This window comes from Phymastichus coffea, unplaced genomic scaffold (genome assembly GCF_024137745.1).
Source record: "Phymastichus coffea isolate CEN01 unplaced genomic scaffold, Cenicafe_Pcof_1.1 PCOF00002, whole genome shotgun sequence".
Classification (NCBI taxonomy): domain Eukaryota; kingdom Metazoa; phylum Arthropoda; class Insecta; order Hymenoptera; family Eulophidae; genus Phymastichus; species Phymastichus coffea.
Genome location: NW_026706813.1, coordinates 2588911 through 2606272, shown reverse-complemented (window position 1 = coordinate 2606272; position 17362 = coordinate 2588911). Strand labels below are relative to the sequence as shown.

At 34.4% G+C, this 17362-nt stretch overlaps 1 protein-coding gene across 2 annotated transcripts in view; it reads right to left on the bottom strand.

Moving 5' to 3' along the window:
• The window catches only part of LOC131663390 (rhodopsin-like), an 833111-nt gene extending 826805 nt beyond the window's left edge, over positions 1-6306 (bottom strand). The window contains exon 1 of one of the 2 annotated variants that reach the window (XM_058933786.1): positions 6180-6306. The gene's annotated coding sequence lies outside the window, so the exon portion shown is untranslated. Of the gene's footprint in view, positions 1-6132 lie in introns of both variants that reach the window. The other variant, XM_058933783.1, reaches the window with a different exon arrangement.
• Between the last annotated feature and the right edge of the window lie 11056 nt (positions 6307-17362).

Here is a 17362-nt window from a genome sequence, read left to right as displayed (position 1 = left end):
ACTTGTGTTCATGCGCAGCGATGGCAACTTACTTTGCCTCGCTGGACGTTTTTCAGGCGAGCTAAATATCGAGTAAAATTTATTAAACCCGTTCGCATCATGCGCATCCTTATAGGGCAAAATTTTTCATGTAGTAGCGTGTCGAACTTTTTGAAGACTTTCCGCGTCTTGCTGTAACAAGTTGCGTTTATTAACCTCTTAGGATTCATTGCTGGTCCTACTAGGAAAACTCATGCTCTCGTCACTCTGCGCCTGAAATCCTTTCAATGTCGAACAACTAAACTTGCCTTGAAACACGTTTCTGAATTCTATAATTTCCCTGCGATCTTTTTCCGGATTCTCATATTCTACAAATACTGTACGCTGAACTTTAGCCTTGACTTTCAAATATTCCCCCATTACCTTATCTAAGAGAGGAGACGCAGAACATGCAATTTTTACCTTGTTCTCGCCTTCCCTTTTTGCCTCAACTCTATTCCTTCCTTCCACGGTGCCTTTGCTCCTTGCGCGAAGCACCTTCTCTACCTCAATGACCCGCTCGATCCATCTTAGACAGGAGTCGTCGAGCAGTCGACGGCTATCGCGCTGAGGTTTCCCTGCTTCACCTGATTGCAAGTAGGGCAATCTCTATACACGTAGCCGATTGTCCCACAAACCTGACAATAAAGCGTCAGCTCTGAATTTCGCGTCGGGCAGTTGTTAGCATAATGCTTTGTTTCGGCATTTGTAGCAAACTACCCGTGGATTAACCTGAGCTATTGGGCATTGAGCCTTCCTATGATCTAACGCGTTGCCATTGAAATAAGCCGCCGTAAATGGCCTATTTGAATTGCTACCTCCTTGATTGCGCTGCTGTGGAACCAAGCAAGGGGTCCACGAAGCCTGTGCGCTCTGACGAGCAAGCGCGGCTCCGTTCACAAGTTGGTTCGGCGCCTGCAGCTGTTGCTTATTAGCTATAGCCACGGCAATTTCATCGTTTTGCTTCTTGCCCTTCTTTCCTAGGTTTTTGTTCTTCTGCTGCGCTTTCTTTTTAGAGGATTCAATCGTTAGGACCTCATCAATCGCGTCATTCAAACTGTCTATAGTTTCGACCAATTTCTGTTTACCGGTAGACTTCTTCGTGTCTGCATACGCCGATTCGGGAATTAACGTCGCGTCGGCTGTTGGCGGTTTTTGCCACCTTTTCCAACCGGCCATACGATCTTCGAGCGCCAAACCTGCCTCTTTAAAACTATTTAGATCAGAGAAGGTCTTAGTTTCGAGTTATCGCTTATATCTTGGATGTAGACCTTCAATGATCATCGCTAGCTGACGTTTTACCGATACCGGTGGATAAAACAACGCAAAATCTGGAAAGCCGCGACGTAATCCGTTATCTTCTCGTTTTCGCCTTGTGTCCGTTCTCGCAACTCACCGTAGAGTTGTTCTTTATTTAATCGCCGGCAGAATTCGCTAGAAAAAGTCTTTCAGCTTCTTCCACATACCGCGATTAACCTCATACCACGAACGTGTTTTGTCGCGGAACGTAGTGCCTATCGTGATAAGCATCCCTTCGTCGGAAATACCGTAATAGCGCTGACAATCGCTTAAGCCCGATAGAAAACTTAACGCATTCATACCGTCTTTACCCGAAAAGCGGAGAGACCATGCATCGAGTGCGCTTACCCCGTCCACAGGTATGTCATTGATATATTTTATTTGCGGAGGGCCGCTCTCTCTGCTTGGCTTCTCTATCTTTTATCTTAGCGATTTTTCTGTCCGTGTATCATAACTATCGGTATCTGACGGGCAAGTGCTTGTATCGCTAACCCCGAAAGTTTCTATCTTCCTTGCTTGTCTTTCCCTTAGACCGCTTCACGCTGACTACGCTTCCGTTGCCGAACAAGGCTGGCACCCGCACTTCATTCGCCGTAGTTGTCCGTATTCCACGCTCCCAGACTTCTACCCAAGAACTTACCCTTAGGCGCGTGGTACTTCATACTCACCGATCTATCTCAATCGGAGTAGATGGACGCACTACCTGCTAAATTATTTCGCGTGCTCGCATGAACCGGTGGCTCAGTCGTAACTACTGGCACGTTTAGCGCCTCGCGGTCGCTGAGTGGCTTGGCTGACGCGGTAATGAAGCCTGCTGCTCGGCCTGAGTCATTCTAGTGTGCACCGCCTCACTCTCTACCCTAAAAACTACGTTCGCGCCATCCGTGATACCCTGTCTTACTTTGCGCCTATAAATCCAGCGCGGTACAGAAGTAAGAGCCCCCAGATTTGGCTTAGCGCACCAGTACTGCTTTCGCCCTGGTTTTGGCGTTCCTGCTCGCATGCGCGTACGTTCGCGCAATCCGACGGCAACCGAGCTGCCGATGGTGGCTGGACCTCCGAGAGTAGCGCATTTTTGTTGATGGCCACACCTGTGCCTCTGCCCGATGACTTGGTTTGCCTGCACGTAGTGGCGACGCTTATTACCTGCGTTATTCGCTTTTTTTCGCGCTGCAATTTAGCCGCCATTGCGGGCTCGTCGCCGAAGTTTGCGTATCGCGTGTTATCCGCTGCTGCATCACGCGAATCGTCATGCAACCAATCCGGGATCCGACCAAGCGTAAAGTCATTCGGATATACCGGTGGCTGCAAATCTGGTCGCTCTTTTCTTAGTAAAAACCACAAGTATCGGTCTCGCAGCTCTTCTAAATCACCGCGCAAAATAAGTCCGCGATAGCCCATCAACTCTAGCAGCACGGCCGGTTCTGCTGAGTCAATTTCGCGTTTAAGGTTTTTCGCGTGCGCGTTGCGTAATATTATGCGCATTATGATCTTGTCTCTACAGGCTAGCGACATTTTCCTTGGGAAACCAAAATTCAAAATATTGAGGCAGCGTACCTTTATCGCGTGTTATGCAGTTCAACACCACCGAAATTTTTATCTCAAATTCTCTTTCAGGCTTTAAGCCAGCGAGCGATCGCCTTGCATAAGCCTAGCAAAGAAAATTTGAGATATGCCCAATTCCAATGCTTAAGTTCGGGTTCGGTGTCAAAACAACCAAATGACGCACTCACGGTCACCCGACTCCTCCACCGAGAAAAGGTTACTAATAATCCGAGACAATATAAATAAAGAATTATAATACTTTATAATAAAGAACAAACGTAACGCTTGCTCTCGTCACAAGATTTAAAAAATATTCATATTTCATCGAGATATTGCTATATTAATTTTGTGAAATATTTGTTCACTTTGATAATTTTTTTTAGTACTAATACTAATAAGGCAAATTATTTGGGGTGAACCGAGCAAAATCATCTTAATCGGAAAAAAATTTTTGTATTTCCTGATTTCGAGCATGTTCTGGACCGATCGAGAGGGGCATATTCGTAGTTCACAACGCCTTTATAATCGAAAAAAACAATTAACATTGACTTGATGTTGCTTCGACGAGCTTTTCTTGGCCGAAGCTCGGATGGAAGCTTCCACTACGCAGATTGTTTTTTTATTTCAGGATCATAATAAAACTTTTGCCGAGATTAAAGCAAAATTTTATGCAAATTCATTCATTTAATTCTTCCGACATTTTTTCGAATAACGAAATACAACAAACAAAAAATACACTATAAACAAAGGCACGCCGTTTGTGAACTAATATGTTCAGTCGCTAACTGCGCACATCAATGAGCTCGTGAAGACTTACTGGTAACACCCATATCCCACTGAGGTCGCTCAGAAGTTTTGACGCGCAAATATGAAGGTAGGCTCGATACTTTTTGGACAGACCTAGTATGTACCGAATTAACGAGATTTTCATTATTTAATTGAAAAATGTTCAGCCATTGTTAATGTTAAACGTCTTCAATTTTACGATAAGACTATACGTCAAAATAGTATCATTGCAGAATTTTCTTCTAATGGTGCTATTTTTAAAATCGTTAATGCTATATTTTCTATTGATTTGAAACATTTTCTAATCGTAAAAATATTAAGTGACATTTATTACGATTAAATTTTAGATGGATACAAAATTTATAATTTTGACGTTTATAAATGGGACAAATTAAAAGAAAGAAATATCATCAACAGTATTATAACTAATGCAGTAATGTTATCAGATATCTATAAGTATATATTACAAAATTGAATGTAATAAAAATATAAAATTATTTAAAAATAATGTGTACTTTTTATTTTGTCTCCTTATTGTATACTTCTTATTTTGCAACGTGGGGAGTGAAGTCCTCAATTATCTCTCCACATTTATTGCCGGAGAATTAGTGGAAACTATTATAAGGAATTAGTGAAATAAGTATCTAGCATGAAAAGTACCTTATTTATTCATATCTGAATTGAAAGCTCACAAATATTATTCGATTTCTGTTGATTCTACTCCAGATAGGAGTAACAAAGACTTTTATTGTACGTTATGTATTCAACGAAAAAGGAGTAGAACGATTCATTCAATTTATCGAAATTTTCAGGCATGACGGTGAACATTTAGACAATGTAGTGATTCGGCTTTGAAATCAGTATCAAATGAGTGTAGCCGATTGTCGTGGGCAATCATATGACAATGTTTCTAATATGTCGGGTCGCTACAAAGGTTTACAAGCAAGATTTTCATAATATTATTTCCTGAAGCCGTAATTGTATGATGTTCTGGGCATTTGCTTAATTTAGTAGGTACAAACTCTGTTACATGTCATTCATTGGTTATTTCGTTTTGCAATCTTGTGCAAAGCTTATATATTTCTTTTACTGATTCACCATACCGATGGAGAATTTTTGTATCATAAGGTGTTACATTGGTACTCAAAGCTATGTCCAAGCCTTAAAAGAAATTATCAAAACTTCGAACAAGTTTTGCAAGTTTTGAATACCGATGAGAAGCAAGATCATGACGCTCAGCATCAAGCTTACTGAATAAAATTTGAAAACTTAAAGTCATTTTCATGATAATTGTTTGAAACGATATTTTAAGCAGAATTAATGAAACGTCTGAAATGTTAAAAAAAAGGATGCAAACCTTGGTCTCGTTCTAGACTTATTAACATCATTAGAAGCATTTATTCAAAGTTTACACATCAAATGTGATTATGAAGAAGTAAGAAAACTGTCTGAAACTATAAATTACATAAACAATACCAAACGTACCAAAAAATTCAATACTAGAATCATATTTGGTAGTCCGACAACATAGTTTTGACAGGAAGAGAAAAGTTAAAAATTGAAATATTCAATAATATTTACGATTGGCAGATTATCAGCCGAATTAAATAGAAAAAGTTAACAATATAAAATATTATATGACAGGTTTTCATTCGTAACTGAAATTCGTTCTCATAGTGATTTTGAAATTCAAAATTCTTGCCAAAAACTAAGCTAAGTTTATCCCAAAGATTTCGATTCTATGTTACATGACTTCTGAGTTTATTTCAAGCTAAGATTTTTGAAGACATGACGAAAATCCCTATAGATAAAATGTACGAATTTATGTTTAATGAAAATTGTTTTTCTGTATTTCTAAATGTTGAAATTACTATGCGTATATTTCTGTATATAATGTCGTCGAATGCAAGTGGTGAAAGATCCTTTTCTAGACTTTCGTTGGTAAAAGATGATCATCGAACTACTTTGAGTGCGAAGATACTCAATGAATGGAGTGTTTTATGCGTTGAAAATAATTTGTTGCAATCCATTGATTTGACTGATATTATTGAAGAATTTTTTTCTAAAAAATAAGAAAAAAAATGTTTTGATCATATCAAAATATTTTATGTAGATAAAATATTTTACATAAACAAATGATAAAAAATTGAATATGAGAACGAATGAATTAATTTTATAAAATGAATATAACTTGTTGTTAACAATTTGATTTTACATTTTAGTAATTAATTTAAAATTTTTGGCTATAATTATCCGTCACACATCGGCTCCGTGATTGTTCGCCCAGGGGCCTCATAGAGTCTAAATCCGATACTGTAAATATATGTGTCTATCTATTTGTATATATTCGTCTAGACGCTTAATCATGCAATTGTATCTTTTTGTATCTCTACCAGGGTTTTTATACATATACTTCTTTTATACTTATGCTTCTGTTTCAATTTCATGGCGAATTCTATGTTACATTATGTGATTTCAACTTACATTTTGCTTATTATCTACACTAATATTCGTTTTATAAAAGACATTACTCTATAACTTATCTGAATTTTGTCCAAGAATAAAGATAAGATGTAATTATTGCAAGAATTGATATAATGTGATGAAGAGATGGACTGAAATAAACTAAAATAAGGTCAGTTTAGAATTTATTTTTACGAACCTAGACTTACAATTCGATATGAGTTATTGAATAAAATATTCAAATATAGCCTTCTTCGTTTTCTAATCTCTATTAGAGACCGAGTAAGTTGGCGGTTTGACCTATATAAGAAATGTTGTCCCTTCTTATTCATCATCTTGACTAAGCTCCTATAAATTATTATGAAAGTAGAATAAAATTAAGTGTTTTACTATGGTAAAAACTAACTGAAAAAAATTACTTAATCTATAATTGCTTATCCAAAAACTGAACATTAGATTCATGTAAGAAAACTGGATTATATACAAATGAAGCTATTAAAAAAGTGATAAATAAATGCTTCAGTGAATATAGCCAACCATACAATAACACTCTTTACGTCCATTAGGGATGATTTTTGTAATATGTACTAATTTTGTGAGTTTTTATTTAAGCTAAGTGACAGTTTATTGATAGTTAATTTATTATAATTCATAAAATAATATATAAAAATCATTACCAAGTATTAATTTTGTATAGCTGACTTAATTACAAATATGTAAGTTAAAATTGGCAAGGTCATAGTATTTTGCTAAAACATATTTCCTTAGAGTGATTTTTCTACCTGTACTACATTCTTAAGTTTTCTTGTTGTTAAATAGCCTTTGATGCACTTTTATTACGTAATTAAAATAAGTGATTTAAATATTTATTTTGACAATTAAAAAAATTTTATAGCGAAAAGAACAAATGTTGCTTATCCATAAGTATTCGGACAAATATTAAGTAAATATAATTTGCTTCGCTTTTTTTACATTATGGGTTATAAAAGTATGTAAGCGTTGGGAATACGTCTCTGTTATACTCTGAAATCAGTATCAATCAATAAACATGTAAAAGTACATGTATTTAGACTTTCAAAAACTCGCCATTAAATTATACAACGAAGGAAAAGTTTCAGCTGTGAACGATATAATAAACAAATTTATCAATACTCACACTCTAGAAGATAAAAAAGGTCCTGGGAGACTAACAAGGGAACCACCCCAATCCGACATCACCGATTTGAATGATTTTGGGATATGTTGTAGTACTTGAAAAAAAATTAAATACGTGTTTTTTTTATCGGCCCATAAGGGCTTTTAAGGGGTGAAATCCACCGTGAAAATCAACCCCTAAAATCAGTTTTTTAATATTTCTCAGAATCAAATGAATATTTTTCAGTAAACTCAACGTTAAAAAATTTCTTATAAAAAGGCGCTTTTAAGGACATAACATTTATACCAAAGGGTTGCAACCACCTTTTTAATAGGGGTAAATACACTATTTTTTGTACTGTTTTACGACATGTAATATAGTAAATCAGCTCGAGTGATTTAAAAATCGCACTGATAATGAGAAAATACCAAAATTAAATTAACATGTTTTCGGATTAAAAAAAAATATTTAAGGGGTGTTTTGCCCCCTAGAAATCACCCCCGTCAAATTATCAGCAGGTTAATCCACCTAACCCTGGGATAAACAAGTTTAGTCGTTTGTTATTTCTTAAAATAATTTAATCCTATGCACGAGCGAGCTACCTCAACTAACCAACCTGCCTCTAACCCACCAAAACCCTCATAAACCACCCTTACTGAACCACATGCAGTCTAACCCAGCTAATCCTGGGAAAAGCAACTTTAGTCGTTTGTTATTTCTTGAAATAATTGAATTTTACACCATAAGCGAGTTATCCCAGCTGAATTACACACCTCTTATCCACCTACCCCTAACCTATCTAACTCCCCACCCTTATAAACCACCCTTACCGAACCACATCCGGGCTAACCGTATATAAATAGCGAAAAATAAATGTATTTCTTGAATAACATTCATGTTGCATAACAATATGTCCCAAGTATTACAAATTTTATGTAATAATTATTATTTTCTTTTCATTATAAATACAAAAAAGATAAAAATAATTAATAACGGTTTATAAATATAAGATTTGAGACTAAAATAAATTATAAATAATTATTAACTATTTTGTATTTTCGAAATTAATAATAACAGTTATAGTATCAGTTTTTTTTAAATATTATTTGCATTGTATTACATATAGCTGTGTATAAGAGTAATAATAATAATTATTATTTTTTAAACGTAAAGTTAATTCGTAATAAAGAAATATCACAAGTAATAACAGTTAAAAATTATTAATTTCAAAAGTCGATGTTTAATATAGTTATTATTTCCTTTTAATCATTTACAATTTGTCAATGAGAAAAGAAATTATAACAAATAATTGATTATATTAATAGTTATTATAGTCTCAATTCCTATACTTATAAACTGTTTACTTTTTTCAATTTTCACTTGTGGTTTAGTTTAAATTTCGTTGGTACTTTACTTTTCTGTAAACTTTATCTTATTTACAATTTTGTCTTATCAATGGCTCGAAGAAGATAAGTTATATCAAATCTACGCCCCTTACGATAATAAGACATCCGATACATATTTCATTATTCATAGTAGTTGAAGAAAAGTCAAGTATTTAAAAAGTTAAAGTTTTTTTATACTGCTAGATTTATAAACAAACTTATTTCTATATTTACATACCAATTTCCCGAACACGAAAATATACTACATAACAAGAAGAAAAGTTTTTGTCTACTACGTCAGTATTCATGTCACTTATCATATATAATTTTATTCAAATATTTTGATTCGTAAACATGTGAAATATAACTGTTAAAAACGTATGATCGAATTCTATCTATAGACTAGGTTTTCTTTTGTCTTTTGTAAAATTATTCAACTGCAAAAAAGAGTATTTATATCTTGATTTTGTTTTAGATTAAAACATGAAGATCAATCCTTTGAACGTAGTCAATTTATTATTAGCATATTTTCAAAGTTTACAAATACCAGATAGCGAGATTAATTTCAAAGAAATTAAATTGTCAGAAAAGTTGAAAGAAATATTAATAGATGCCGTGTATGAGGTTTAATGATATTGATATGATTGTTGAAGAGACGTTAGATTTTCATGAAGATTATAAAGATACTGAAGCTAAAATAATCGAAGATGAAGTTCAACATCACTTTCCTGATCCTGATTTTGCACCAACAAATCAGTGCACAAATGATGATGAAGAAATCACATTTGATTATAAACAAAGAACCGTAGAATTTTTGGAGGAGCGGAAATAATAATAACTTAAAACTGGATACTGTACAACATAGATTCAAAAAAGTTTCATCTATAAGTCGACTTAAACGTTGGGCGAAAACAATTAATAAAAATGGAACTTACCGAGAAAAAATTGCGCAAATTTGCCAATACACGTTTGATAATTTGAAAGCTGCTATTGCAGCTGATGCGATAGTGCATGATCGAGATATACGGAAATGGGCATTGCAAGCTCAAAAAATTGTTGGCCATGAAGATATAAGATTTAAGGCTTATCAAAATGGGTTACTAAAATTTAAATAAACTCATAGAATAGTATCTAGAAAAATAAATAAATTTATCACCAAAAAAACATTAGAAAGTAAAGGAGAACTACAAACTAATGCTGATGCTTTTGTAGCTGATGTTAAATCATGTATACCAGAAATCGGTATTGCAAACTTTTATAATTCAGATCAGAGTGGTTTCCAATTAGAAATGCACTCGGAAAGAACATTAGCAGTTGAAGGAGAAAAGCAGGTGCAATGTCTGGTACAGTCGGTTTCATCGACAACTCACAGTTATATAATTCAGCCAACTATATCAGCAACCGGGAAACTTTTATCAACCACTTTTTATAGTATTAAAAGAAAAAAGTGGTCACGTCGGTCCCATAGTGAAGTCTTCATTATTTAGACCAGAAAATGTGCATATGGAAGCATCTAAATCTGGAAAATTAACGACAAGTTAGTATATTTTTGTATATTATAATGCAATGACATAAAAAAATTTTGACATTTTTTTATTTTAGATCATTTTAAAATTTGGTTGAAAGAAGTTTTTTTCCCAAATGTTGGAACTCAATCTATACTTTTACTCGACTCTTGGAGTGCACAGTGCGATAAAGCTGTAAGGGAAACGATGCCGACAAACAAAATTGTTAATATAAAAAAAATTCCCACAGGAACGACAGGGAACATCCAACCACTCGATGTTTTTGGATTTCGTATCTGGAAAAACTTCGTTCAACGTTTATCAGATCGAGTAATTTTGATGGACTATGAAATGAATCTACATTTAAGAAATAACATCATAAAAATGCAGTCTCTTATCCATAACCAGCTTTCTTCACCAAGATATACAAATATTTTTGAATACGCTTGGTATAAAAGCGGCTACATTGCTGAAAAACCAGCTAAAACAGATAACCCTGTTGATTTTAGTTTTGGAGATTCTTGCAATATACATTGCGAAGTAGAAGCATGTAAAAATGTTGCTATAATACGGTGTGGTTGGTGTAAAAGATCATTATGTTTCAAACAATTTTTCGATGATTATCATTTCTGTAAGGAATTCGTTGAATGATACATTTTAATTTACCAATAAATAAAAAAAAGAAAAAGGTGATAATTATTATGAAAAATCAAAATATATGTAGTACCGCATACGATGGCTCTTACGTAAATACATTTATGTATCTACATACGAATATAAATATATATGTATAGATCTATAAATGATGATTAGACCTCGTGTTATTGTCGAGTTTATTTTTAAGAGATATTTCTCGACATTTTGGTACTATTAAAATAAAATGTATTAAACATATTTTTATTTATCATAAATTATGTTTAAGCTACAGATATATTTTATCAAAAAAAAAAATGGGATACCCCACGTACGGTGTAGAAATCAATTATTTTAAGAAAAAGCAACTGATAAACTCAATTCTCTCAAAGTTAGGTCTATTAGCCTACATTTGGTTGGGTAAGGATGGTTTATTGGGGTTTGGTGGGTTAGAGGCAGGTTGGTTAGTTGAGGTAGCTCGCTCAGGCGTAGGATTAAATTATTTCAGGAAATAACAAACGACTTAATTCGTGTTTCCCAGGGTTAGGAGGTTTAGCCTGCTTGTGTTTCAGTAAGGGTGGTTTATAAGGGAGGGGGTTAGATAGATTAAGGGTAGGTAGATAAGAGGTATGTTATACAGCTGGGATAACTCGCTTATGGTGTAAAATTCAATTATTTCAAGAAATAACAAACGACTAAAGTTGCTTTTTACAGGATTAGGTGGGTTAGCCTGCATGTGGTTCGGTAAGGGTGGTTTATGGGGGTTTGATGGGTTAGAGGCAGGTTGGTTAGTTGAGGTAGCTCCCTCGTGCATAGGATTAAATTATTTTAAGAAATAACAAACGACTAAACTTGTTTATCCCAGGGTTAGGTGGATTAACCTGCTGATAGTTTGACGGGGGTGATTTCTAGGGGGCAAAACACCCCTTAAATATTTTTTTTTAATCCGAAAACATGTTAATTTAATTTTGGTATTTTCTCATTATCAGTGCGATTTTTAAATCACTCGAGCTGATTTACTATATTACATGTCGTAAAACAGTACAAAAAATAGTGTATTTACCCCTATTAAAAAGGGGGTTGCAACCCTTCGGTATATTATGTTATAAATTCGGTATAAATGTTATGTCCTTAAAAGCGCCTTTTTATAAGAAATTTTTTAACGTTGAGTTTACTGAAAAATATTCATTTGATGCTGAGAAATATTAAAAATACTAATATTAGGGGTTGATTTTCAGGGTGGATGTACCCCTTAAAAGCCCTTATGGGTCGATAAAAGAAAACACGTATCTAATTTTTTTTCAAGTACTACAATATATCCCAAAATCATTCAAATCTGTGAGGTCGGGTTGGGGTGGTTCCCTTGTAAGAGAAACCACTAATCATGTTGATAAAGTGATTCAAAGAAAGGCTGTTGTAGATATCAAAAAGAACACTGCCATTATTGTATGTGAATTACGCGTAGTAAAATTTAGCAAGCATAAATCAAAGTACTGTTTCACGTAGACTTTTTGGACTTTTTGGTGTAAAAAACTCACTAATTAGTAAGAAAAATAAGAAGATTAGATTGGAATTTACGAAATCCCATCGAAGTTGGATTGTTGAGGACTGGAACAAAATGGTATTATCGGATGAAACTAAAATTAATTTGTTGAATTACGATTGTAAAACACGATGGAGGTAGCATTATGCTATGGGGTGCATTTTTTTGGAAAGGCGTAGGTCTAACATTTAAAATAGAAGGCACTATGAACTCTGCCGTAATAGGGATATTTTACTATAGCAGATGTTACCTTATACTCGTCATGACATGTCAAGAGGATGGATATTCCAGCACGACAACGATCCAAAACATCGATCACAGCTCCTTCAGCAATTTCTTAGCAAGACAAAAATTCGGGTTCTATATTGGCCTAGTCAATCTCCGAATTTGAATCCAATAGAACATTTATGACAAGAGCTAAAATTAAGATTAGAGACTCAAAATTATCCTAATAAAGCTGCTTTATGGTCAAAAGTGCAAGTGTGAGTATTCTTAAATGTATTTATTATATAGTTCACAGTTGATTGTCCTATTGCCAATGTTTAAACTATTTCACCTGAAACTTTTCCTTTGTTGTATAATTTAATGGCGAGTTTTCGAAAGTCTAAGCACATGCGCTTCAACATATTTATTGATTGGTACTGATTTCAGAGTATAACAGAAACGTATTCCCAACGCTTACATACTTTTACAATCCATAACGTATACAAAGCGAAGCAAATTTTACCTACTTAATATTTGACCGCATACTTGAGAATAAGCAAAATTTTTATTTTCGTTATAAAATTTTGTTAATTATTAGAATAAATTTTTAAATTACATGCTTTAATTGTGTAATAAAAGTACTTTACAAGGGTATATTTATGTTTTCACTTTCCACCCTTTATGCATTGTTAAAACATAAAATTATTTTTGGCCAAATACTTTTGATTGCATGCAACTGTATCATAAAAAATAAAAATTCATGAATATGCACCTTCATAGGCTATTTAACAACTACAAACTCTAGTAACGTAGTACAGGCAGAAAAATCACTCTAAGGATATATGTTTTAGGCAAAATACTGCGACTTTGCTAATCTTAACTTACGCATTTATAATTCAGTCAGCTATACAAAAATGAATACTAGATAACGATTTTTATGTATTATCATATTAATTATAATAAATTAACTATTAGTAAACTTTCATCTAGTTTAGATAAAAACTCACAATATTAATAGATATTACAAAAATCATCTCTAATAGACGTTAAAAGTGTTATTGTATGGTTGGTTATATTCATTAAACCATTTATTTACCACGTTTTAGTAGCTTCATTTGTATACAATACAGTTTTCTTCGACAACTGAATATTCTTATCGCATTTTCATAATGTTCAAGAGATATTTCTTTACTTCATTTTCTCTTGAGAAACCGAAATTAAATAAACAGTGTAGATATGATTAATAGTACATTACGATACAAGTGCGGGAAAGTAGATTCTTGTCTCGTGTGGCTTTTATGCCCGAGCGAAGCGAGGGTGGAAGGGTACACGAGACGAGAAACTCTTTCCCGAACATGTGCCGTACCGTATTTTTTGATACGACGTGTGGAAAGTGCAATTTTCAACGCACGTTTTCTGCCGAGCGTGCGGGAAAGACGCACTTTGCGCACGGAGTGTCGAAAATATATTTTTTATACAACTGAAACTCAAATTCATCGATAAAAATACTATAATTTCATTGTACTCGTATGTCATAAATTTCTTGATCGGTAAATTTTATGAATTTTGTATGAATTTTTTCATTATATTTTCAATAAACTTAAAAATATTACGATCAATGAGGTAGAAGTTTATGAATAAAATAAATTTTTAGTCACTGTATTTAGTCAATAACTATTCGTTAATAATTTCATTCTCTTCATTAGGTTTTATTAAATTAACAACCAAATAATGGAACAACAATATTAATAAAAAATTACACTAAATTATATAACTACAGTACAGCATTATAAATATTGTATGTTTTTTTACGTAATTGTTTGAAGATAGAGAATGTTACTCAGTTTCAGTCAAACTGTAACTAAAAAATTCTACCTTGCATCGACTATTAGATAGAATATTAGATAGAAAACCAATTTATTAAAACAAAATGCATCGTTTCATAAAGGATGAGAACAAAGAGAGATACAAAGTTTGTTAAATCAATAATAATTTTATTTTGAAAAAAGAACCAACCAATGGTGAATAACTTCATGATATAAAAGAATGTCAATTTGAACGTTATATTCCAACATTCCTTCTATAACTTCAAATTTTTTAAATTCAATAAATAATGTTTAATTAAACCTGGTAATCCTAATCTACTGCGTAACAATTCGAATCGTGGTCGTGGAAGTGACTTCATGAAAATATCAGCAACTTAGTTTACGTCAAGAATATGTTTGACTTCTAACTAACTCTTCTCCCTCTCGATTTTTTCACTGATAAAGTAAGCTCTGACGTCAATATGGTTTGATCAGTTGTGGAATATATGATTCTTTGCTAGTCTCTTGAATTGCCAACTCTCAAAACCGGAACTACATACAATAAAGATAATTTTTTGAAAAATCGACACAAACATATAACATCTTTGACAGTCTCACTCGCAGTAACATATTCTGCTTCGGTTGTTGATAAGAATGTGCTACGCTGTCGTCGACTTGTCCAGGTAATTGCGCCCCCGCTGTACTTGCATACAATTCCAATCACCGATCGACGAGTTGACGGATCACTCGCGAAACCAGCGTCACTGTATGAGTCGAGGACCTTTCCTGGACTGTATATTTAATGCCAAAGTTAATAGTTTCATTCAGATACCTGAAAATTCTTTTAATTATTGTTCAGTGCTGTATTTTCGGCCTCTCTTCAATTGTAATGATTCGATTTTACTAAGTTATTATAAGTTAACTTTCAACTCGTAAAATATATTTGCAATTTATATTTCCAAGAGCAAGTAAGAAGTTGGCATATAGTAAAGTATACTCAAAATAAAGCAAATAATAGTTGTTTCTGATTTTCTTGTAGTGATTAAAGTGTTCTTATACGAACATCAACAATTACTACTGAGACCTTCGGAAATTCACCACTCAAAGTCGAGCTGCAATAACAAAAATCTTCGGTGGATTGCTACAGAAAATAAGTTGATTTCAAAAGCAGTAAAAAAGTTCAATCATCAAGCAATGAATATAGTTTGATTCGACACGGTTCACCAGTACGATGTGCCTTTGGAATTTCTGTTATATTGTCGCATCTATCTGGGGAAGGTCAAACAGCGCCACAATAAAAAAACCGAATTTCTAGGCTGTAATAATATAATTGTTAGAAGAGATAGTCTAAGTTTCCTTTTTTCTCACAAGAGAAAGGGTCTCTTATGAGTTGAGCTCTTAGACTATCATGTGTGACGAGAGCAGGCCGTGTGCCGGTCTCTCGTCCGCGTTCTCCCTCCCCCACTCGGCAAGGCGTGTTGGCCAACGTTAGGCGCATTAAAGTATGCGCCTAACACTTGGTCTTTTTGTTTCAGCGCCAAGGACGAGCCAGCGCAGTTGAGCGCAAGAAAAAGTTGAAGAGCGCGGAAAGAGAGTGAGAAAGAGAGAGAGAGAGAGTATTAGGCTCACGCAGGGATTGGCAGGCGCGCAACGCGTGACCGATAAGCGACGCGTCGCGTGCCGCCTAACTAATAGGTCAAGGTAGGGAGAAGAGCGAGCGCCGCTGAGCGGCTGCAAGACGAGCGCAAGAATTAGTGCGTGAGAGAGTCGAAGCCCAGTCCTGCTAGAGTGCAGTAGTCCTGCTAGAGTTCAGTAGTCTTACAGAGAGTGCAGTTTGGGATAGCTGGAAGATCAACCCTACCGGCAACGGCTTTGTCCGCGACTGCAGCCGACCCACCCACTAGGAGAGTCAACGTCGCCTGCGGATACCTGGATCAGCGATAACAGCCAGCAGCTACCAGCGATCTGACCAGCGACGACGCCCGGTACTTCTTGCGGTAGCGCATCGCTCAGGATTCTCGACGTTGCGAGGAACAGGAGATAAAAGGTTAAGCCTTCCTTTTCTTCTTTCTCTCTACACTCTCTCTCTCTGTTGATGCGACGGCCGGTGCGCGTTGAAAAAGATAGCCTGGCATTCACGTGCCGGCTATCTAAAGGTTCGCGCTTAAATTTAATTTATAGTAGTGTAAGTTGCCACCGGCGAATTGTCCAGGCGCCCACGTGCCGGGAAATTCACCCGGTATTGGTTCGCGTAGTTTTTAAGTAAGTTTGTAATAGGTTAAGTGCGCGATTAGGTATTAGGATGAAATGCGAAATGTTCATTTGTAATTGTCTTAAGTAGTTTATTGTTCTATTTGTAGTTTGTTGGTCGGTAATTTAGATTATGTTATGCGCGCGTATGTTTAGTGTGAATAATTATTAATAATAATAGGTTGTAAATGAGATTTGATTTCTGTCTTTCTATAATTCATTTATCAGCCTTTCTTCATTTTCTCCCTCAATTGCCTTGAGCGAAAGTGCCTCACTTACCCCATAAAGAATTGGTAACAAAGGAAGGAGTTTTGTTACACATGTAGAAAAGTGAAAGTTCTTGTAGTAGTCGTTGAAAAATTGTTAAATGACTTCGGTGACCACCTTCTTCAATACAAATATTCTCTGTAGACAGAATGTGAACTAATGTTGACAAAATTTTTAGTTTCTGATATAGTATCTTAAGTGCAGTTTATCATCTTTGGTATACTTGTAATAACTGACTTTTTTGAGAATTATTATAGCTGCTAATGATAAAAATTCTAATGTAAAATTATTTGTAATTTAAAAATAAAATTTAGTTGCTATATATTTAAATCTATACTAATAATCTATAGTATTTTATTCTATGGCTAATGTAGTAAAAAAGTACAATGCTTTCTTATAATCCTGAAACAAAACATAAGGATTTTTAATTGTTATGAAGAAAATCAAATTTATATTTCACAATAATTAAAAGAAATCAAGCAATTTTTAAACATTGTGATGATGCGTCATCACACGAAAAAATA